Source organism: Lemur catta, chromosome 1, assembly GCF_020740605.2.
Source record: "Lemur catta isolate mLemCat1 chromosome 1, mLemCat1.pri, whole genome shotgun sequence".
NCBI lineage: Eukaryota > Metazoa > Chordata > Mammalia > Primates > Lemuridae > Lemur > Lemur catta.
In genome coordinates, this window is record NC_059128.1 from 281,601,900 (window position 1) to 281,620,255 (window position 18,356).

Below are 18,356 nucleotides of genomic sequence, written 5' to 3' on the forward strand. Positions count from 1 at the left end.
ATAAAATTAGACTAGAGAGAAAGGCTGTACTCTAAATGGTAGCAGAAATGACATTTGGGGTGGTGACCACATTACGTGTCATCTAGAAACGAAAGCAAGGCACTAATTCCTTACACAAAAATAAACAAGAGCAGATGAGAGATTCAAAGGGTCCATTCATTAGAGGACACAACCTTTTCCAAAAATTAAAAAAACTCATAAAATCATTTTAATCAACAAAAAGCCAACTAACAACACATAGATCATTATCTGGGAGCAAATTAATAACAACACCTGTAATAATCTCTGCCTCACCATTGGAGAGGGCTTGAAAAAATCACAGATTGGAGACCTTTAACTAGAAACTACCTTGAAATCATCTAATTTGTATCTACCCATATTTCTGATTAAAAATATTAGGTCCATGTCTGAGCCTTAAGCATATAATTTTTATGACAAAACCTAGGTTACAATTCATATAACAACATATTTTCCCAATAAAATGCTAATCTATATGCTGAACTTTAATGAGACATTTACGGTTTTAGGTTAATTACGATGTACATTCATGTTGGAAAATGTTTATTAAGTTTTATACAATATTTTATTAGTATTGGTTAAAAAAAATATGGTGCGTAGCCTATAATTAGCTGCTGTACCAAAAGAGTGAGACTGCATATCTTTATCACAAAAAATTAAATTTTTCATTTGATAAATCCTCCCCAAATTCTAATAAAGCATTCCAATAAACATCATCTCTTCTTAACACGTCGTTAAAATCTTAGAAAATTCGTCAACTAAATTATAACTAAAATAATTTTAAAGATGCTGCAGTTCAAGTTTTAGCCCATTCAAATAGAACATTTTGTAAAAAATCACTGTTTTCTGATTTACAAGCCAGAATTCTTTTCACGCACTCGCAGAGCCTTTGGGCACGAGCTGGAGTTCAAAGTTAAACATAGATTTGCATTGGGTTCAGGAAATCCTTGTCCCCTTCCCATGAAATTTCAGCTGTCTCGGTAGATTTGGCTAAGATCAAAGCCCCAGCACTCAGTCAGCCTGGGTTTTACTCCCTGCCAACAGTCGATCATTTGATCCTCAAGTACAAAGCCTCGCTCCTGCGCACTGCTGCCCACATGATTTATGACTTCGCATGGCCTTGTTTTCACCTGCTTCTGTTCACCTGGGTGGACGCATGGGTTCTCAATATTGCAGAGATTTGCATAGTTGATACAAGGGGCATCTAAAAGGCAGATGCGTGCTGAGAATCCAGTGACAGAAAGCGTGAACAAAAATCTTTCCCTTTTTTCCCTGCCTGGTGAGCAAGAGACAGGGTGAAGGGCCAGCGATGGTGCACCCACTGTAAGGCACGGGCTTGCAGCGTTGCTGATCCACACGCTCAGGTTGACACCCAGGGACCTTGGCGGGCCCCTCGGCGGCTCCAGGAAGAGGCAGAGTCCACTGGACTCCAAAGTGCACTCTCTTACAAGTGCATCACATAACCTCGCAATATTATATATTGCCATATTGTCAGGAAAAATTACTTCATGAATGTCACTTGGTTAACATCAGCATTGGTTAAGACATCTTTAAACAGGAGGAATACCTTTGTAATTAATCTCAAACACTGACCAGGGTGGCAAAAACTTTCATAAACGTCAATGAATGCAGTAGGTTTTAGCTTGTGGAATGCGGTAGCTACGGTGAAATTGACATTTTCAGAGCAATAGCCTCTCCTTGTTGAAATCATAGAGACTGTATTTTTATTTTACTATAGATTCATAAAATGATGAATAAAAATGATTGTTTGGCAAGGTAACAAATAATGATAATCTAATATAAGCGGTTATACTATGGGAAGCTCATGAAGATTCTAGTTTTTCATTGTCCCATGACCTAGATGGAAGAAAACAACAAGATTTTATTGAACAATTGTGTGTTATTCAATTTCTGCTATTCTACATGTGGAAAAATGTTTAAGATATAACTGAACAAAGGAAATTATGTTGACTGAGGAAGAAAAAGAAAAATTTTATACTTATAGAAAAGAAAATGAAACCATTTGTGTGAAGAAAAATAAATCACAATCAATTATTATTCTGTAGTCTTATTTTCAGGGGCTGGGTTTTTCAGCTTAATAGTTAGAAACTCAGGACTGTATCTATGTGAAAAAAAAGATGTGGGCAAGTTATGTCATGTGCTGTATCATGGCCCTGCTGGTTATCCCTCTGCACTTGCTTACCTCGTTTTTCAAAGACCATGAAAATAACTATTAATATTATTCAACACGGAATTGCAATCTATCAACAAGTCACTTTTTTCCATGGGATTAATCAATGAAGAAACAGCAATCTACCCTGCACCTCTCACCATCAAAATTACAGTTGCTATGCTTTGGCAGCCAGTGCAATACAATTAATGTTTAATTCATGCTTTCTCCCCAAACAAAATGAGAAAAAACCAATAAATTATCATCTTTTTAAGATATATAGTATCACAGCTAAGGAAAGTGAAAACATAAGCTTGCTGATTTTAAAATCAACAAATGGATATGACACCATCAAACGGGTATAAAAGGGGCACTACAGAGCTTACACTCTGGGACCTATAATCATTACAAAATCATTCTCATTACCAAACTTCTGAACACAGACTATTTGAAAAATCTATGACACATTATATTCTCTTGTCCTCTGGTAGCTTATGTCTGGATAATGTAGCCAAAAATTATGTACAAATAACCTGGCTTTATTTTTTTTTAAATCCACCATTCCAACTTAACATTGCCTCTACCCATTCACCCAATAGTTTCTTGAAAGATGCAAAAGTAAATCTAAACATATAACTCCTCTTCTGCAGAATTTAATTGGTAGAGGCTATGCCTTCAATAGATGGGAATTGGAAGGCAGCTCTGCCATTTTGTAAGGAAGCCCAAGTGCTGGTGACGAAGCCCCAAGTTATCTAAGAAATAGACCCAACATAAAACAAGACTCTCATCCAAAAGAAAGACTAAGCCTGGGGTCAAAGGCCTAGATTCGTAAACTGAGTCTGCCACTTACACAAAAGTATAAAACTACAAAATATTAATATAATGTAGAGAATGGTACCTTGATAAATGCAAGTTTCTAATATCCCCTATTTGGTGCCCTACCATTAGACCCACTTTCTTAACCGAGGCTTGAGCCAGAGGGGTACGCTAGCCACTCATCAAGGGTACACAGGGCTTCCATCTGATGCATTCAGACCTGGATCAAATCCTTGCTCCACCGCTTTGCTCACTCTGTAAACACTGGGGAAGTTAATTAAATGCTCTGACTTCAGGTTTCTCACATAAAATGGAGAGAATAACAGGCCTGACTGAACAGTGTTCCTGGGAGGGATAATGAGATAACATATTGAAAGGATTTGGCGTAGTGCTGGTGATGGTGACCTGCCAGTAGATGTTACAGCCAGTAATAGCAATAATAATACCACTTACCGTTGCTTTGAAAAATAAATCTCAAAGTCGAAAATACTAAAACACTAACAAGACTATGCCTGGGGTATTCCTTTTTTAAGATAACTTTTGAACATGATCTCACTTCTGAAAGTCCTGTACCAAAATGATCCTCATTTCTCAGACGAGGAAGCTTTTTAGAAGGGTTAATGCTTTGTCCAAATCACTGGGTTACCTGGGTGGGGTCTAGGATTTTTCTCTTTTTTTCATTTGTGCCTTTAAAAAGTGTGTTCTAAACAACTGCCTTAGTCCGTTCAGGCTGCTATAACAGAATCCCATAAACTGGGTGGCTTATAAACCACAGAATTTTTTTCTCCCAGTTCAAATGGCTGGGAAGTCCAAAACTGAAGTGCCATCGCCACCACTGCCAATAAAGAACTGAGCATCCATGTATCACCTAAACACACAATGCTAGTCGTTTTTGAAAAGCCTTCTTACCATTTGGACTGTATGGTCAATTTGAGTGAAGTTGAAAAAAATATCATTTTAATTTGTTTTCTATTACAATATTATAAAAATCTGAAACAGATAGAAGGACTTTACTTGTGAGTATAAGGTATATTGTGAGGAAGAGGAAGTGTCCACTAGGGTTAAGCCTTTTGGAATAATTCTATTCAAGATTAGCTTTGCAAGAACCAAGTGACCTAACAGGGTATGAATGTACATAAACTCTAGAGTTGTTCTCAAGAAGTAGTTATAGTTCTTACAGGGACTGATTGAATTCTGATTTAATAATTTCCATTTCAATCCCTTAATCATATGCCAAGTGTGTATTGACAATATGAATGGCCCAGGAGATCTGGAGAAAATGCCTTAGATTTATAACAGCTTACTGATCATTTTCGTAGGTACCACTTTGCTAGATCCATTTTACAAAGGAGGGAATTGTTTGTCACAGAAATTACATGATCTTCCTGAAAAATACACAGCAAGGAAGGGACAGGGTCTTACTCAGACCTTAGCCGGGACTCCCCATCATGGCCCAGCTGCCTGGTGGCACTCAGGATTGCTAAATATGTCACGTTTAAGACATATTTAGCAAATCTGAATAGGTACCATCCAGGAAGGTGATGATACCCTAATAGTTTTAGAACTAAGTGCAATTTTGTTTTCCTTTGAAATCTGACTTTTATATACATAAAATGTGATATTTTTTCAGGGGAAGAATTACTCTTAAAATGCCACTGTTCCCTAAGGAGCTCAGATAGCTCTCCTAAGGCAGGGTACCTGTAAGGATGTTTCAAAGACCAGAAATCACCTAAAGGCTGATAAGAAAACTCCATTAGCTAAATGTCTGTCAAATATCACATGGTCACACAGGCTTGTGTATGTTCACATTTTTAATAAGTTAAAGAGACTCAAATAGGCAGCAAAATGTCAAGTTGTTATTTGGTTTGGGACAACGTCTTCCTGCTGCAATTAAAATAAAATGCAAAGGCCTCACTGTGACCTACAAGGCTCCGCTTGGCTTCGCCCCTGCCTGTCTCCCCCATTTCATCATCCTTCCCACACACCAGACTCCTTCTTGCCTCTGGGCACTTGCCAGCGCTGACCCTCCTGCCTGCTGCTTCCTGCTCAGGCAGGTCTTGACTCCAGTGCCCTTGTCCAGGGAGCCCTCGGAGAACCCTCCCCAGCCATCTCATCTGTCACCCCACCCCACGTCTCTCTGCAGCATCACCCCAGGCTGTTTTCCTCACTGCACTTGTCAATATCACCACTGGTTATATACTTATTGTCTTTTCTCTCTCACACAACAGAAGCTCCAGGAAGACACAGGTCATGTTCTTATTCACCGCTGTCCCCAGCCCTTACAGGAGTTCTTAGGAACTCATCATAGCCACTCAGATACCTGTTGATCAAATGAACTGCAGATACCGTGTCAGAGATTAAACTGAAACGGGCTTTACACACAGGCAAAACAAAATATATTGGACTAATTTTAATGTTTTAAGAAGCAAAATTATTCCTGAATTATAGTTCAAAATTTAGAACTAAAAATATTTTCTGCCCCAATCTGAAGTTTGGTATTGCCTTGGAAACTTGTTGACTTACACCACACTAAATATTTTTCAGTTAAGATGTATGTTTTATATATTGGAACATCACAGAAAAAAGCTTTTGTTATTTTGTGTTGTTAAGTATGGGATATTAATAATTCTTGAAATCACTGGCCCATGGAGTAAAGTCCAAATTCTTAGCCCTATGTCATAAGTTTGTAGCCTCCCCTGTTCAGCATTCTAATCCCCCACCTTCTCATGATGGTTCAATATTGTAAAACTATTTGAAATCATCTGAAAGCATCATGAATCATGTTCGTGAGAGTTCCTCACCATTATTTTGCCATCAGACCCAGAACTCTCAGGGTAATCTGAGCCGGTCTAGCTCCCTTTACACACATGACATACGGGTTCAGTTTCAACGTGACTCATTTCTGATGCTCATCAGTAAGCCAGACTTAGATCTCAAATAATTGTGAACATTTTCTACCTATCTACAAATGTTTTTCACTGAATCTAATGTTCCAAAATGAACTATTTAATCTGCTCCCATGAACACAGGTTATATAGGGTACTATCATTTGTTATTGGTTTTATTTTTGTTTTTTCAGAAAATCACTTAGGTGTATCATAAAATACACTATATTTGATGCAAAATTCTGTATTTATTTCTCACAAATCCTTTTAAAGGTGACCTCAGATGCTATTATACTGAAAACTGTGGAGAATTATTTTTGTCCATAAGGCCTATAAGAAGATGCTCCTCCTGCCTCTCAAAACCACTGGGATAAAGTCAAGAAAGAGTCACCCTCTAAAATGTGAAAACAGGAAAATATTAACCAAGACTAGATTTGGAACAATCATGCACTGCATAATGGAGTTTGGAGATGTGTTGCTGGTGGAGATTCTGCAGAGCACAAGTCCCTGGAATATGACCAGCATATTTATTTCACAGTGTGGCACAGACTGGCACCATGGTGGGTAGGAGCCTGGGATTGGAGTCACTCACTTGGCAGTAGGGCTGGCCTGTGCCACCAGGAGTATTACCTTGCGCAAGGCCCTTACATCCTTTCATGCTCATTCTTATTATCTGCAAAATACAAACACTGATGACTACCTCAAGATTGTTATGGGTATTAAATAAATAACATCTGTCAGGCCATCAGTTAGCACAATGTTTGGCACAGGTGGAGGTGAATAAAGAGCAGCTACTGAGATAATGTTGGCATGATGGTGCAAAGAGGATGTTGGGCCACAGTTAGCCATGAACGAAGCACCACTGGTTACAACATAACCGGGCTGTCTACAATAAAATCTGTGGGCTCTCAGCTGCACACAGCAATGGGAACCAATGATTGTGATGTTGGCATTGTTCAGGAGGACGATGTCAAGTCTTTAGGGAAGGGATAAAGGGATATCACTTGAGAATGGATCATGCTCTTGGCCCTGACTCTATGTGCTTTCTGATGGACAGACAGGTGGGAATGGGATTAGGTAAGCAACTAACACTTACTGGGCGCACCTTCAAATAGGACACCTTCTGAAACGCCCCCGGCCCCAGGCAGCATCGGTCATGTCTTCTTTGGTGCCACCACGTGCCTTTGTGTTCCCTTCCCGCTTTGCCACTCCCCACTCCTGTCTTGCCATATCCATCCATCCACATCAGCTTTCCCTGATACTGGTATGTGCCAGAAATGGCCATTTTTAAACAATTAATCTGAAACCACACCTGGCCCATAGTAGCTGCATCACAATGGATGAACAGATGAAAGGATATTTGCCTTCTCTGCATTAAGAAATTGCTAGGGAAAGGCATATACTGGGGGTTCTAAGAGCCATCTTCATTCAAAGGTATGTTAAAAGCTCGTGTTGCTAAAGGCACAGCCAAGCGCTGCCACGCAGCCAGAGCGCTGCTTGGCTCAGGAATGGGAACACACTCAAACTCAGTAAGCTCTTCAGAACCTCCTAACCTACTTATTTATTCTTCCCAATAACTTAATTGTACCATAAACACTAGAGCCACTTCTTTTTTTTCTTCCTATGAATTTGGCATAAGCTTTCCTTTGGGGGTAGTTTGCATATATTGATAAACATATATGAAAAGTTCTCCTTGCTGTTAAAGAACCCTGACTTTGAATATAATTTCAGCATAATGACACAGCACTATTTTGATATGTTTGGAATAAGGTTACTCAAAATAGATTAAGTTGTTGAAAACATCAAAACTGTACAAACACATGCACATATATGTGTGTGTATATTTATATATTTATATTAGAATAGTAGCATATATTTGCTAGAAAACATTTCTGAACCAGAAAAAAAGTAACATTTGATTTTTTGCTTTCATTTACTACATTCAAACCATACATTTTATAGGTACTTCTTAAGTGAAATGGCTTTTCTTCTTTGAGAGGAAAGGTTTCAATATTTTGCTTACCAGGTCAGCTTAACATTTAATTCATTGCCTCTTCTGCTAACTCAATTTGAGGCGAGAACTCCTATCAACAGGAAAGAGGGGGCATGACTCACGCACATACTCTCGTTATAATTTATGAGAGGACCAGCCCTAAACGCTGCTTAATATTCTATTGAAAGGAATGTTCTGACCACACAGTATTTTTGAAAGAAAGAAAGAAAAATAGAAAAGAAAGAAGCAAGTTGTAACACTATCATAGTCTTTGGATCTAAACATCACTAATGATAACTGCTTTAGGCAAAGGAAAATTATGGCTTGGATGAGATGGACCATCCGGCACCTAACATCATGCCTGTTGCTGACGGGACATGGGGTGCAACCAACTGTGGCCTCTTTGTTCTCTATGTGTGTGCACGTGTGTGTCTGGCCTTATTCTCACGCCCAGCTGGCCTCGGGTTTTCCTTTGGACAGAGACTAACACAGGGCAGAGCACAGCGAACAGCCCATTTTCCCTGCAGATCTCTGCTGAGCCCATGCTCAGGGGCATGCCTTACAACGGTGTGTAAGCTTGTAGCAAGAAGCACCCAGTATCGCCATAACCACACGGCTAGCTCACTTGTTCCATGAGAATATATAGCTACTACCTAGAAAAGTGGGTGTTTTAGAAAAATGCCCAAGATAATTTTATATCTGCTGGATTGGTAACACTGTCACACTGTCTGATACTTTCAAATGTAAGATTGCTTCTCTTGAATAACCTTTTAAGGAAGTACTGATTTAAAAGCATATTGAAGCCAATATTCTGATACTCACTGATGGGTGGGAGTTGATGAATCTGAGGCTACTTAGAGGCCCTTGATGTTCATCCTTTGTCAAAGAGTTCTTTGCATTTTGTGGTTATTAGTTTATTCAGTTCAAGTAAAAAGAACTGAATAAACTCTTGTCTACTCAGAGTTCAACACCACAAAGAACCAAAAGGTCTTTCTTTATAGGAGCGTTTGTAAAGAGTAAGTATGCTATATGCTTGTCAGATAAATATCTTGGAAATAAAAACAACAACAATAAAAACAACAAAACAAAACCAATACATAATTGTCATAATTTCTTGCAGCCAGTAAATATCTTGAACTTAGCCCCTGCAAAGTAATCTAGGTGATACCAAATGTTCACATTAAGAAAAACTATTGAACTCTATTTAGACAATTTTTAAGGGAAGTATGATGTTTCTTATGTGATTTAAGGCCTGGATCACCTTATAGTTTCATAGCTAAAAATCACTATTGGGGAAAAATAAAATAGCTCGTGTGTCCCTCATTTCTTAAATATATCTCTTAAATATACATGAATATGTGTGTGTGTGTGTGTGTGTGTGTGTGTGTGTGTGTGTGTGTGTGTATATATATTCATATTTCTTGGTGTTCCAGAATCCAACACAAGGTAATAGTGAAGTCATTACTATCTATTTTAATGTTATATTAAAAATAATAACCAGCATCATCTTCTGCACTCATCTTTACAGTTAAAATAAAACACTTTATCAATACATTTGTAACTAAGATTCTGATTTTTTAAAAGTACTTTTGCTAGTTAATTTTACCAACCTAATTAATTTTTTATATTTTCAGAAACCACAATCAAATAATGCATGCTCATTTAATAGACAGCAAGCACTCACAACATATGGAATGCATTTATGCAGTCATTTCTAAGCCAGTTTAGCTGTTACTGGCTTAAGTTAGCATTTGTCTGATTAGAGGTCACTGCTACGTCTCAGATGCAAACAGTACGCAGGGAAAATCAAAATAATTTACTTTCCCAATTCCCTTGTACGTTTCAGATATAAGTTTGATTTCTTGGAAAAATATCCTCTCTAGCTTTAATTACAGAAATGGGGTATCAAATTTTTCATAGAGTTTTAGGACAAAAAGATTCATGGCTCTAGATCAGAGTTTGCAAACTTTTTAAAATTCTTTTTTTTTTTTACCTGAATATATTTCACTTTGTAGAACAGTCGTAGATTTATAGAAAAATTGAACAAATAGTAGAGAGAGTTCTCATATACTGTCCCTGTCTCCCCTCACCCTACAATTTTCCCTATTATGAACATCTTGCATCAGTGTAGTAAATTTGTTACAACTATATTGATACATTAGTATTAACTAAATCCACAGTTTCATTAAGCTGTACTGTTTGTGTTATACATTCCGTAGGTTTTAACAAATGCATAAAAGGCATGTATTCGTCATTATAGTACCATACAGAATAGATTCACTCCCTAAAAATCCCGTGTTTCAACTGAATAGTTCACTCATCATTCATTCACTCATCATTAATTCATCCTTCCTGACTCCTCCCTTCAAACTCCTGGCAATCACTGATCCTTTCATTGCCTCTATAGTCTGTCTTTTCCAGAATGTCATATATTTGGAACCATATAGTACGTAGCCTTTGTAGACTGGCTTTCCTCATTTGGCAATATGCATTTAAGGTTCCTCTCCATCTTTTTGTAGCTTGATAGATCATTTTTAAATCACCAAGTAATATTCCATTGTATGTATATACACAGTTCAATTATTGAAGGACATTTTTGATTGCTTTTAGTTTTTGGTGATTATGATGAATAAATACCAAGCAGCATCATCACTGCTTGGTTCTATGTTCAGTTTGTAAGAAACTGCCAAAATGTATCCCAAACTGGCTCTACCATTTTGCATTTATATGAGCAATAGAAAAAATGCTCCTGTTACTCCATATCCTCATCAGTATTTGGCATTGTTAGATTTTTTTGGATTTTAGCCATTTTAATAGGTATATAGTAGTATGTGATTGTGGTTTTATTTTGAAATTGCCTAATGATATATGATGTTGAGCGTCTTTTCATAAGCTTATTTGCCAACTATATGTTTTTGTAGGTGAGGTGCTTGCTAAGATTTGTTTCCTCTTTTTACATTGGATTGTTTGTTTCCTTATTACTGAGTTTTAAGGCTTCATTGTATATTTGGATATGAGGTTTTTTGTGTGTTTTTTTATAAATGCTTTTCAAAGACTTTCTCCCAATCTGTGGCTTGCCTTTTAATGCTTTTAGCAGTGTCTTTTGGCCGAGCAGAAGTTTAACTTGAAAGAAGTCCAACTGTCTCAGTCAGCTGAGGCTGCTATAACAAAATACCATAAACTGGGTAATTAGTAAACAACAGAATTGTATGTCTCACAGTTCTTGAGGCTGGGAAGTCCAAGATCAAGGCACCAGCAGATTTGCTGTCTGGTGAGGGCTGGCTTTCTGAGTCACAGCTGGTGCCTTCTTGCTGTGTCCTCATCTGGCAGAAGGGGCGAGGCAGCTTTCTGGGGCCTCTGTTACAACTAATCCCATTCATTAGGGCTCTGTCCTTATGACCTAATCACCTCCTGAGACCATCACATTAATTTCAACATATGCATTCTGGGGGCACACAAACATTCAGACCACAGCACCAATTTACTAATTAGTTCTTTCATTCATCATGCTTTTGTTGTTGTACCTAAAAAGTCATAAGCAAACTCAAGGTTACCTGTTTTCTCCTAATATTATATTCTAGAAGTTGTATCATTTTGCATTTTACATATAGTTCTATAATCCATTTTGAGATAATTTTTGTGAAAGCGTATTTTGTAAAATTTTTGCTAAATTATGTCTAGATTCATTTCTTTACATATGGATGTCCAATTGTTCCAGCACAACTTGTTGGAAAGACTATCCTCTCTCCCACTGAATTGCCTTTGCTCTTTTGTCAAAAATTAGTTGAATATATTTTGTGGATCATTTTCTGGGGCCTCTTTGTGTTCCATTGATCTATTTATTTGTTCTTTGACTAATCCACACTGTTGTGATCATTGAAAGTCTGAAAGTCAGATGCTGTTAGTCCTCTGACTGTTCTTCTACAGTATTGCCTCGGCTATTCTAGGTCTTTTAACTTCCCAGATAAACTTTAAAATCTGTTGATATGGAAAAACTAACTTGGTGAGATTTTGATTGGGATTACAGTGAATCTATAAATCAAGTTGGAAAAAATTGACATCTTAACAGTACTGAGTCTTCCTAGCCACAAAAAATGGGAAAATGGGATATCTCTTCATTTCCACAGATCTTTGATTTATTTCATTAGAGTTTTTTAGTTTTCTTCATGTAGATCATGTACATATTAATTAGATTGATTCTTAAGTGTTTCTTTATTTTGGGTGCTAATGGAAATGGTATTGTGTTTTTATTTTTAAATTCCAATTGTTTATTATTGGTGTATAGGAAAGCAATTGACTTTTGTATATTAACCTTGTATCCTGCAACCTGCTATATTTTACTCTTCACTTACAGGAATTGTTTTTGTTGATTCTTTCAGATTTTCTACATAGACTATCAAGTCATTTGTGAACAAAAACAATTTTATTTATTCCTTCCCAATCTGTAAACCTTTCACTTCCTTTTCTTGTCTTCCTGCATCAGTTAGGACTTCTGAGACCACGCTGAAAAGGTGTGATGAGAACATCTGTGGCTCGTTCCATTCTTAGAGGAAAGAAACTTAGTTTCACACCATTAAGCATTTTTATAGGTTTTATGTATAAATAGATGTTCTTTATCAAGATGGGGAAGTTCCTCTCTATTCCTAATTTGCTTAGAATTTTTATCATCAATAGGTTTGGGTTTTGCCAAATGCTTTTCTGCATCTATTGTTACGATCATAAGATTTTTTTTTCCTCAGCCTGTTAGTATGATGGGTTCCAGTCACTAATTTTTAAATGTTGAACCAATCTTCCATACTTGAAATAAATGAAACTTGATTGTGGTACATAATTATTTTTATACATTGTGGGGTTGAGTCTGCTAGTATTTCACTGAGAAACTTTGTATCTAAGTTCATGAGACATATCGAACTACAGTTTTCCTTTCTTGTGATGTCTTTATCTGGTTTTGGTTTTAGAGTACTACTGGCCTCATAAAATGAGTTAGGAAATATTCCTTCTGCTGCTATTTTCAGGAAGAGATTATAGATAATTTGTAGAATTTCTTCTTTAAATGTTTGGTAGATTTCACCAGTGAAACCACTGGGCATGCTGCTGTATTTTTTGAAAAGGTATTAATTATTGACTCAATTTTCAAAATAGATAAAGGCCCATTCAAATTATGTATTTCTCCTATATATAGATCTTGATAGTTTACATCCTTCTAGAAATTATTTGATTTCATCTAGGTTATCAAGTTTATAGGCAAAGGATTGTTCATACCCTATTATCCTTTTAATTATTATCCTTTATTTCTGTCAATGTCTATGGGCTTATTATAACAGTGATGAGTTCTCTTTTATTTCTGTTATTAGTAATTTGTGTCTTTTATTTTTATTCTTGATAATCTGGTTAGAGGTTTGCCAATTCTTTTTATCTTTTCAAAGAACCAGATTTTCGTTTTGTTGATTTTCTCTATTGGTTTCCTGCTTGCAATTTAATTGACTTCTGCCTTCATTTTTATTATTTGTTTTTTCCGCTTATTTTAGGCTTTTCTTACACTTCTTTCTCTAGTTTTCTAGGTGAAATCTTAGATGATGGATTTTAGATTTTTCTGCTTTCCTAATATATATATTCAATGTTATAAGTTTCTGTTGATTTCATTGCATCCAACACATTTTTATAATTTGTGTTTTCATTTTCATTTAGTTCCAGATACTTTTAATTTCCCTTGAGATTTCTCCTTTGATTCGTGTGTTATTTGGAAGTGTATTTTTGTTCTCCAAATATTTAGAGATTTTCCAGTTATTTTTATGTTATTAAATTTAATTTGATTCAATTTCAGTTTTAGTCCATTATAGTTGAGACCATATTTTATATGACAACTATGATTTTAACTTTTCTGAGGTGTCTTTTATGGCCCAGAATGTGGTCTTGGTGAACAGTGCATGTGAATTTGAAAAGAATGTGTGTTCTGTTGTGGTTGATGAAGTATCCTATAAATGTCAATTAGATGCAGTTCTTTGATAGTGCTATTAGGTCAGCTATCTTTACTGATTTTCTCCCTGCTGGCTCTGTCAATTACTGACTGAGGGTTGTCAATAGTGGATTTGTCTATTTCACTTTCCAAATTCTATTTTACTGTCATTTATTCTTATGATGCTCCTCCTTTCATTATATAAATCTGAGTTTCTGACCTTTATCATCTTCCTACTCTAAGAAATTCTGTTAACATTTCTTACAAGGCAGGTTCACTGGTGACAAATTCCCTTAAGTGTTGGGTTTTTTTCTTTTTTTGACAAAATCTTTATTTGCCCTTTACTTTTGAAGAATCATTATGTTGGATACAGAATTCTACGTCAGCAGGTTTTTGCTGTTGTTGTTTCCATACTTTACGTATTTATGTGTGTGATTTGTAGCGAAAAGTTCCAATGTAATTCTTACTTATCCTTGTTCCTCTACAGGTAAGGTGATTGTTTTTTCCCCTCTAGGCTCTTTCAATATCTTATCTTTTTCTTTGGTTTTCTGTGGTTTCAATATGATATTCCTAGGTGTAGAGTTTTTGGTATTTATCCTGCTTGGTGTTCTCTGAGTCTCTTCAATCTGTGGTTTAGTGTCTATCATTAATTTTGGAAAATTCTCAGCTATTGTTACTTCTAATATATCTTCTCCTCCTTTTTTTCCTTCTTCTTCTGGTATTCTCATTATGTATATGTCACATCTTTTGTACTTTTCCCACAGTACTTTAATATTCTATTTCTCTCTCTTTTTTCATTCTTTTTTTCTCTTTGTATTTCAGTTTGAAAATTTTCTCTTGCCATATCTTCAAGTTCACTGACTCTTGGCTGTGTCAGTCAACAAATGAGCATATCAGCGGCATTCTTCATTTATGTTACATTTTTAAAAAATTTCTAGCGTTTCCTTTAAATTCTTCCTTAGAGTTCTCATCTCTCTGCTTACATTATCCATCTGTTCTTGCATGTTGTCTAATTTTCCTAATAAAGCTCCAAGTTTATTAATCATAGTTATTTTGAATTCCCTATTTAATAATCTGAAAACCTCTGCCATACCTGAGTCTGGTTCTGATGCCTATTTCTTCTCTTTACATGTATGTTTTTATGCCTTATTTTCTTACAATTTTTTTTGAGAGCCAGATATAATATATTTGGTAATAGGAACTAATATAATTAGACTTTTAGTGTGAGATTTTATGTGAACATGGGCTGAATTTATTGTTTGATACAGCCGTAGGTGACAAAGCCTTTAGTTCGCTTATTTTTTCCCTGTCCTGCTGTCCTTGTGTTTCCCTGGGAACTCCCTCTCAGATGGAGTCTGTGTCTTGCAGCTCTGAGCCATAATATACCACCATTGCTTTGGAGTCCTGTCAATGAGATGGTAAGGCGGGCAAGGGAAGCTTCCTATCATCTTATGATTAAATCTCAGCTTGCACCATACCTGAGTCCCTGGATGGTGACTTCAGATGTGCTTTCTGGGTTTTTTTAAATAGCTTTTTCTTTTCTCCCTTTATGTGAGGAAGGAAAGCTAACGGGGCTACAACTGGCCAATTCCCCTTTCCTCAGGTCAGACAAGGCTCAGTAAGGCAGTTTGCCTGGGAGGGCAGGGTCTTGTTATGGAGAAAACACTGGCTTATTTCAAATGGTTACTTTCCCATTTCCCATGTTCAAAACTGGAGGGATTTTTCTCTGGTCTCCGTGTGAAAATCTGGTGAAGTGCCCGGAGGTAAAACCCAGGAAAGTGAGGGGCTGCCAGGAGATGTTTAACGCTCCAGCCACGCACATTTATGCAATTCATCAGGCTTGCCATTTACATGTTCCTGCCGGTGCTCCACAGGCTTCTTCCCCCAGTGAGCTGACCTGGGTTGCCACTCTCTGCATTGACGGCCTTTCCTTTTCAGTGTGGTGGCTTGCCCTGTGACCTTAATCCTCTGATGGATCAAGAAAAGTCATTGATTTTCAGTTTGTTCACTATTTTTTCTTGTTGTGAGGACAGGAGTGATGGCTTCCAAGCTTTCGGTGTGCCCTAGCTTGAAAACAAAAGTCAGCAAACTTTTTATGTAAAACGCCAAATAATGAATATTTCTGGCTTTGAGAGATGCACAGTCTCGACTGCAGCTACTCAAGTGCTCCACTGCTGTGTAAGAGCAGCCACAGACAATACGCAAACGAACTAGCATGGCTGTTTCCCAATAAAACTTTACAAAAACAGGTGGTGGCCCGAGTTTGGTTTGGGAACCACAGCTTGCCAACCTGTGTTCTAGACCGAAGGCCATAAATTTAAATGCCATCAGGGGCCAAAACATTAGGACATGTGAGCAGAGGTAGGTGGGTTTAAAATAAAAAGTTAAATATTCTTTACTTATATATTAAACACATTTTTTAATTTCCATAAAAAAGATTTTACATCTCATTTCTCATGAAACAAATATTTCACTTTGGACAGAAATGTGGGTACCATAAATCATTTAATGCCTCTAAATTCCTATGCAGAAACAGCCACAGAGTGTGAACACAGTGGTGGCTAGTACTCCGTCTCAGCGTTGGGGACACAAGACGGTGGTGGGGACATGGAGGAACTTGAGTGAATAACACCATGGCCACCACCAGCAGCTGCCAGGTGGGAATAAGAGCCAGCGTTGCCAGATTTACATTTTTTCAAAAGGAGCTACAAACCTAGATTTTATGTTACCTTTAAAAACTTTAATGCTGGAAACTATTCAAAATAAATTCCTAAACACTGCATAGGTCAACACTGCACAGACTGAACACAAACGTTCTAGCTGGGTGGCACTGGCTCTAGGATGAACCTAGGCCAACTCTACATTTCACCGAAGGGGAGCCCAGGAGTTCAAGAACTTGCCGGAGGCCACAGAGCCAAGAGATGGCTGAGTGTGAAGTGTGCGTAGCTGCTGAGTGGCCACTTCTCTGGGTCAGCTCCCAGCCCAGACCAAGTGCACCTTTCAGCCTCCATGTAATTAACATCTCTCTGCTCTGTATTTGGGCCCACCGCGGGGTCATTTTCTTCCACTGATAATATTAATAATCCCTATGTTTATGTTCTTAAGTAGCTTTTGAAAATCAAGTAACTTCATAATTTTTTTTCAAAGAGCACAATTATATTTCACCTAATCAGCAAAGAACTAATAAAACAATCACAATTATGCTTGTGCTGTGAAATCGCAGTGAGATAAATGGTTCCAATCAGTCCCAGGAAGTTTACAAAGAACCTCATATTCAAAAATGAAAAAAAAGTGAATGGTTAGAATATTCTCACGGTGACAGGTCTCATTCCATATGTGCTGTCCCAGATGGAAAAGGAAGCCAAGGTCACTTTACTGAGGTTGCAGCCAAGGGAAGGGAGGGAGGTGGAGTTTTCACCTGGGGAGGCGGAGTTTCAGGAGGACCCAGGCCTGCACTCTGTTGCCTTCACTCCTAACCTGTGATTCAGAGTTCTTCAAAATACAGAAGTATTATCTCTAGAAGGCACCACAATGGTAGGAAGAGACTGATTGTGAAACATATACAACCATAACGAACTCTGCTGAAATATTTTCCTGTCCTAGCGACAGTGAGAAAGGAATTGTCTTATAAACCTGGTGACATCACATCTCATTATATTTCCAGGCTACAAGTTTGCAATGCCCTACAAGTATTTATTTACAGAGATAGGTATAACAACTTATATTTCAAAAATATATTTTAAACTTGAAAGAACAAAATACTCTGCGATCAAATGCTATAACTAAAATTAAGGAGACACGGTTAGGCGTGCTCTGCGGGGTAATTAAAAAAGGAACCATCCCGTTAGACACCAGACATCATTGGATATGTTACCATTTCCTAAACTGATGTTCTAAGGAAAAATAAGAGACTCATCTCAAACTGTTTTGTGCCCAAATAAGTTTTGCAAAGGAGAGTCAGCTGAAGTTAAACAGATGTTTTGACCATAGAGTTCTCAGCGCTTTCACTATACTTGTGTGTCCTACATTCTCAACAAGAGATCTCTACGATAAAGTATTTTTCAAATCTATTGATCAACAAAGTTCATCTTCAAATCCACAACTTTCAAATTCTTGCAGAGAAGTATTCAATGGGACTTAATTTGGGAAACACTTATTTTATTTGTTGGGAAATTTATTAATAAGTAAGTTCACATATTAAGAAAGTTAAATGATACAGCAATTTTTGTTATATTGGCCATAATGTCTGACTTTTTATTATTTCTTTTCTTCTCTTCTTTAAATTTCAGGTTATGAGTTCCAGAAGCTACTATTAGTTCATGCCCAGCGTCATTCTCATGCTCTTCCCATGTAAAAAGTTTTGAATAAATTGAATCTCTTTATATTTTTAAGTCATTGTTTTGCTTTGTTTTTCCACATGGATTTAGAAAGGGTTAAAATATGCACCTCATATGGAATTTTCAATGCCAGAAGAAGCAAGCAAGCAATTAAATAAAATTATTGTCATAAAATTTATAC

The 18,356-nt window shown here is 37.0% G+C and overlaps 1 protein-coding gene across 1 annotated transcript in view; it reads right to left on the bottom strand.

Annotated features, from left to right (window-relative positions):
- DSCAM (DS cell adhesion molecule) overlaps positions 1-18,356 on the bottom strand; it is a 718,109-nt gene that overhangs the window by 493,606 nt on the left and 206,147 nt on the right. The window lies entirely within an intron of this gene.